This window comes from Oncorhynchus nerka, unplaced genomic scaffold (assembly GCF_034236695.1).
Source record: "Oncorhynchus nerka isolate Pitt River unplaced genomic scaffold, Oner_Uvic_2.0 unplaced_scaffold_1190, whole genome shotgun sequence".
Classification (NCBI taxonomy): Eukaryota; Metazoa; Chordata; class Actinopteri; order Salmoniformes; family Salmonidae; genus Oncorhynchus; species Oncorhynchus nerka.
This window is the reverse complement of record NW_027040140.1, coordinates 90,852-96,851: the sequence shown is the minus strand read 5'-3', so window position 1 is coordinate 96,851 and position 6,000 is coordinate 90,852. Positions and strand designations below refer to the sequence as shown.

Genomic DNA, 6,000 nt, shown 5'->3' with positions numbered 1-6,000 from the left:
GTTTATTATGGAGTAGAGCGATATTATTTGTATTTGTCAATCGGCAGCCAAGCATCACTCATCATGTCACCAGAATAAGACCCTCGATATTTATTGGAAAGGTGCATCAAGCTCATCACCATCCACATTCACCACCCTGTGAAGTTCCTCATTTATTTTATCAGTAGCCTAATAAATTGCATGCTTTCCAGAGTCCTAGTGGTAGGACCACACAACGTATCATTGTGTGACTCCAAGTTTATTAAATCAATATTTGCGTATCCAACCTCCATTTCTCGCATAATACATTTTACAGACACAAAAAGATCCCACCATGTCGAATGAACAATATATCTGTCAGCATTTAAAAAAAAAAATACCGACATTTCATGTTTACATCAGCCCTGTCATGACTTTTTTCATAGGTCAGGTCATTCATCTGCATGAAATGGTTGGATGGAAACTTGATTGGTGACGCTTAAGTGTGTTGAATATAACCGGACGGACGCCCATAAAATATACCTAGCCTCATTTATTTACCGGCTGTCGGGTATTCATTCATATAAGACCTGTCCTCGTGGTCATAACCGTCTCTCCGGTGAACCATGACGGGATACCTGAGGGTTCTGTCCTCCGTCTCGAGGTATGGAGCGACGTTTACCGAAAACCCTGCTATGCTTGCGCCTGCTGCCGCCGTGTGCCAGAGTCTGCGACACAGAAACTGTGAGTCTTTAAACTGAACCAAAACTCCTCTAGCTGATAAGGTAGCCTGGTTTCACTGCACAGTCGTCCTCGCATGGAATAGATTCATCTGTTCAGAGTATACATTGCCAATGTATTTTATATTCAAAGTTTTGGCTTTGCTACAAAGTAGTGGATGTGCAGGAGTGACCTTTGATTTGTTACGTCGTATTGTTTGTGTCACAGCAATGCGATGTCGTGGCATCAGAACATATGGTGGGAACTGTGAAATTATGGGGATTTGGAATATTGTAAAAGTTGACAAACTGTGTTGAATGTAGAATGTCAAAAAAACAGAAGTAACATTGTCACATCACACATTGTAGGCGACCTCAATACATACAATTACAATTCAACAACGTTATAATCTACTGGCATAATCTATGCCAGGTGCCAAAGTCCAGACAGTATATGAATGCTGTTGGATACATTTTAAGGCTGGGGGTGGGTGGGGGGTTGTCTGTTCTGAATCTGACATTGTGTCATGTGTTAATATACTGTAGTAATAATAATGTATGTTTTTAATGTTTAATATGACCTGGTGTTTCCAGATGCAGCTAAACACATCAAGGTGGACCAGACAGTGTGTTACTGTAATAACATGTTACTGTAATGATGTGTTTAATGGTTTCAGATATTACTGTAATAACATGTTACTGTAAAAATGTGTTACTGTAATAATGTGTTACTGTAATGTGTTACATGTTTAATGGTTTCAGATGTTACTGTAATGATGTGTTACATGTTTATGGTTTCAGATGTTACTGTAATCATTTATTTAATGGTTTTTGATGTGTTACTGTAAAAATGTGTTTAATGGTTTCAGATGTTACTGTAATCATGTGTTTAATGGTTTCAGATGTTACTGTAATCATGTGTTTAATGTTTAATGGTTTCAGATGTCACTGTAATCATGTGTTTAATGGTTTCAGATGTTACTGTAAAAATGTGTTTAATGGTTTCAGATGTTACTGTAATCATGTGTTTAATGGTTTCAGATGTTACTGTAATCATGTGTTTAATGTTTAATGGTTTCAGATGTTACTGTAATCATGTGTTTAATGGTTTCAGATGTCACTGTAATCATGTGTTTAATGGTTTCAGATGTCACTGTAATCACGTGTTTAATGTTTAATGGCTTCAGATGTTACTGTAATCATGTGTTTAATGGTTTCAGATGTTACTGTAATCACGTGTTTAATGGTTTCAGATGTTACTGTAATCATGTGTTTAATGGTTTCAGATGTCACTGTAATCATGTGTTTAATGGTTTCAGATGTTACTGTAATCATGTGTTTAATGATTTCAGATGTTACTGTAATCATGTGTTTAATGGTTTCAGATGTCACTGTAATCATGTGTTTAATGGTTTCAGATGTCACTGTAATCATGTGTTTAATGGTTTCAGATGTTACTGTAATCATGTGTTTAATGGTTTCAGATGTCACTGTAATCATGTGTTTAATGGTTTCAGATGTCACTGTAATCATGTGTTTAATGGTTTCAGATGTTACTGTAATCATGTGTTTAATGTTTAATGGTTTCAGATGTTACTGTAATCATGTGTTTAATGGTTTCAGATGTCACTGTAATCATGTGTTTAATGTTTTCAGATGTTACTGTAATCATGTGTTTAATGGTTTCAGATGTTACTGTAATCATGTGTTTAATGGTTTCAGATGTTACTGTAATCACGTGTTTAATGGTTTCAGATGTTACTGTAATCACGTGTTTAATGGTTTCAGATGTTACTGTAATCACGTGTTTAATGGTTTCAGGTGTTACTGTAATCACGTGTTTAATGGTTTCAGATGTTACTGTAATCATGTGTTTAATGTTTAATGGTTTCAGATGTTACTGTAATCACGTGTTTAATGGTTTCAGATGTCACTGTAATCATGTGTTTAATGGTTTCAGATGTTACTGTAATCATGTGTTTAATGTTTAATGGTTTCAGATGTTACTGTAATCACGTGTTTAATGGTTTCAGATGTCACTGTAATCATGTGTTTAATGGTTTCAGATGTTACTGTAATCATGTGTTTAATGTTTAATGGTTTCAGATGTCACTGTAATCATGTGTTTAATGGTTTCAGATGTTACTGTAATCATGTGTTTAATGGTTTCAGATGTTACTGTAATCATGTGTTTAATGGTTTCAGATGTCACTGTAATCATGTGTTTAATGGTTTCAGATGTCACTGTAATCATGTGTTTAATGGTTTCAGATGTTACTGTAATCATGTGTTTAATGTTTAATGGTTTCAGATGTTACTGTAATCATGTGTTTAATGGTTTCAGATGTCACTGTAATCATGTGTTTAATGTTTTCAGATGTTACTGTAATCATGTGTTTAATGGTTTCAGATGTTACTGTAATCATGTGTTTAATGGTTTCAGATGTTACTGTAATCACGTGTTTAATGGTTTCAGATGTTACTGTAATCACGTGTTTAATGGTTTCAGATGTTACTGTAATCACGTGTTTAATGGTTTCAGGTGTTACTGTAATCACGTGTTTAATGGTTTCAGATGTTACTGTAATCATGTGTTTAATGTTTAATGGTTTCAGATGTTACTGTAATCACGTGTTTAATGGTTTCAGATGTCACTGTAATCATGTGTTTAATGGTTTCAGATGTTACTGTAATCATGTGTTTAATGTTTAATGGTTTCAGATGTTACTGTAATCACGTGTTTAATGGTTTCAGATGTCACTGTAATCATGTGTTTAATGTTTAATGGTTTCAGATGTTACTGTAATCATGTGTTTAATGGTTTCAGATGTTACTGTAATCATGTGTTTAATGTTTAATGGTTTCAGATGTTACTGTAATCATGTGTTTAATGTTTAATGGTTTCAGATGTTACTGTAATCATGTGTTTAATGGTTTCAGATGTTACTGTAATCATGTGTTTAATGGTTTCAGATGTTACTGTAATCATGTGTTTAATGGTTTCAGATGTCACTGTAATCATGTGTTTAATGGTTTCAGATGTTACTGTAATCATGTGTTTAATGGTTTCAGATGTTACTGTAATCATGTGTTTAATGGTTTCAGATGTTACTGTAATCATGTGTTTAATGGTTTCAGATGTTACTGTAATCATGTGTTTAATGGTTTCAGATGTTACTGTAATCATGTGTTTAATGGTTTCAGATGTCACTGTAATCATGTGTTTAATGGTTTCAGATGTCACTGTAATCATGTGTTTAATGGTTTCAGATGTTACTGTAATCATGTGTTTAATGGTTTCAGATGTCACTGTAATCATGGTTTCAGATGTTACTGTAATGTTTAATGGTTTCAGATGTTACTGTAATCATGTGTTTAATGGTTTCAGATGTCACTGTAATCATGTGTTTAATAGTTTCAGATGTTACTGTAATCATGTGTTTAATGTTTAATGGTTGCAGATGTCACTGTAATCATGTGTTTAATGGTTTCAGATGTTACTGTAATCATGTGTTTAATGGTTTCAGATGTTACTGTAATCATGTGTTTAATGGTTTCAGATGTTACTGTAATCATGTGTTTAATGGTTTCAGATGTTTAATGTGTTTCATGGTTTCAGATGTTACTGTAATCATGTGTTTAATGGTTTCAGATGTTACTGTAATCATGTGTTTAATGGTTTCAGATGTTACTGTAATCATGTGTTTAATGGTTTCAGATGTCACTGTAATCATGTGTTTAATGGTTTCAGATGTTACTGTAATCATGTGTTTAATGGTTTCAGATGTTACTGTAATCATGTGTTTAATGGTTTCAGATGTTACTGTAATCATGTGTTTAATGGTTTCAGATGTCACTGTAATCATGTGTTTAATGGTTTCAGATGTTACTGTAATCATGTGTTTAATGGTTTCAGATGTCACTGTAATCATGTGTTTAATGGTTTCAGATGTTACTGTAATCATGTGTTTAATGGTTTCAGATGTTACTGTAATCATGTGTTTAATGGTTTCAGATGTCACTGTAATCATGTGTTTAATGGTTTCAGATGTTACTGTAATCATGTGTTTAATGTTTAATGGTTTCAGATGTTACTGTAATCATGTGTTTAATGTTTAATGGTTTCAGATGTTACTGTAATCATGTGTTTAATGGTTTCAGATGTTACTGTAATCATGTGTTTAATGGTTTCAGATGTTACTGTAATCATGTGTTTAATGGTTTCAGATGTTACTGTAATCATGTGTTTAATGGTTTCAGATGTTACTGTAATCATGTGTTTAATGGTTTCAGATGTTACTGTAATCATGTGTTTAATGGTTTCAGATGTCACTGTAATCATGTGTTTAATGGTTTCAGATGTTACTGTAATCATGTGTTTAATGTTTAATGGTTTCAGATGTTACTGTAATCATGTGTTTAATGGTTTCAGATGTCACTGTAATCATGTGTTTAATGGTTTCAGATGTTACTGTAATCATGTGTTTAATGTTTAATGGTTTCAGATGTTACTGTAATCATGTGTTTAATGGTTTCAGATGTTACTGTAATCATGTGTTTAATGTTTAATGGTTTCAGATGTTACTGTAATCATGTGTTTAATGGTTTCAGATGTTACTGTAATCATGTGTTTAATGTTTAATGGTTTCAGATGTTACTGTAATCATGTGTTTAATGTTTAATGGTTTCAGATGTTACTGTAATCATGTGTTTAATGGTTTCAGATGTTACTGTAATCATGTGTTTAATGTTTAATGGTTTCAGATGTTACTGTAATCATGTGTTTAATGGTTTCAGATGTCACTGTAATCATGTGTTTAATGGTTTCAGATGTTACTGTAATCATGTGTTTAATGGTTTCAGATGTTACTGTAATCATGTGTTTCAGATGTTACTGTAATCATGTGTTTAATGGTTTCAGATGTCACTGTAATCATGTGTTTAATGGTTTCAGATGTCACTGTAATCATGTGTTTAATGGTTTCAGATGTTACTGTAATCATGTGTTTAATGTTTAATGGTTTCAGATGTTACTGTAATCATGTGTTTAATGGTTTCAGATGTCACTGTAATCATGTGTTTAATGGTTTCAGATGTTACTGTAATCATGTGTTTAATGTTTAATGGTTTCAGATGTCACTGTAATCATGTGTTTAATGGTTTCAGATGTTACTGTAATCATGTGTTTAATGTTTAATGGTTTCAGATGTTACTGTAATCATGTGTTTAATGGTTTCAGATGTCACTGTAATCATGTGTTTAATGGTTTCAGATGTCACTGTAATCATGTGTTTAATGGTTTCAGATGTCACTGTAATCATGT

The 6,000-nt window shown here is 32.9% G+C and overlaps 1 pseudogene; it reads left to right on the top strand.

Annotated features, from left to right (window-relative positions):
- Nucleotides 1-393: 393 nt before the first annotated feature.
- LOC115119435 (isocitrate dehydrogenase [NADP], mitochondrial-like) overlaps nt 394-6,000 on the top strand; it is an 83,383-nt pseudogene continuing 77,776 nt past the window's right edge.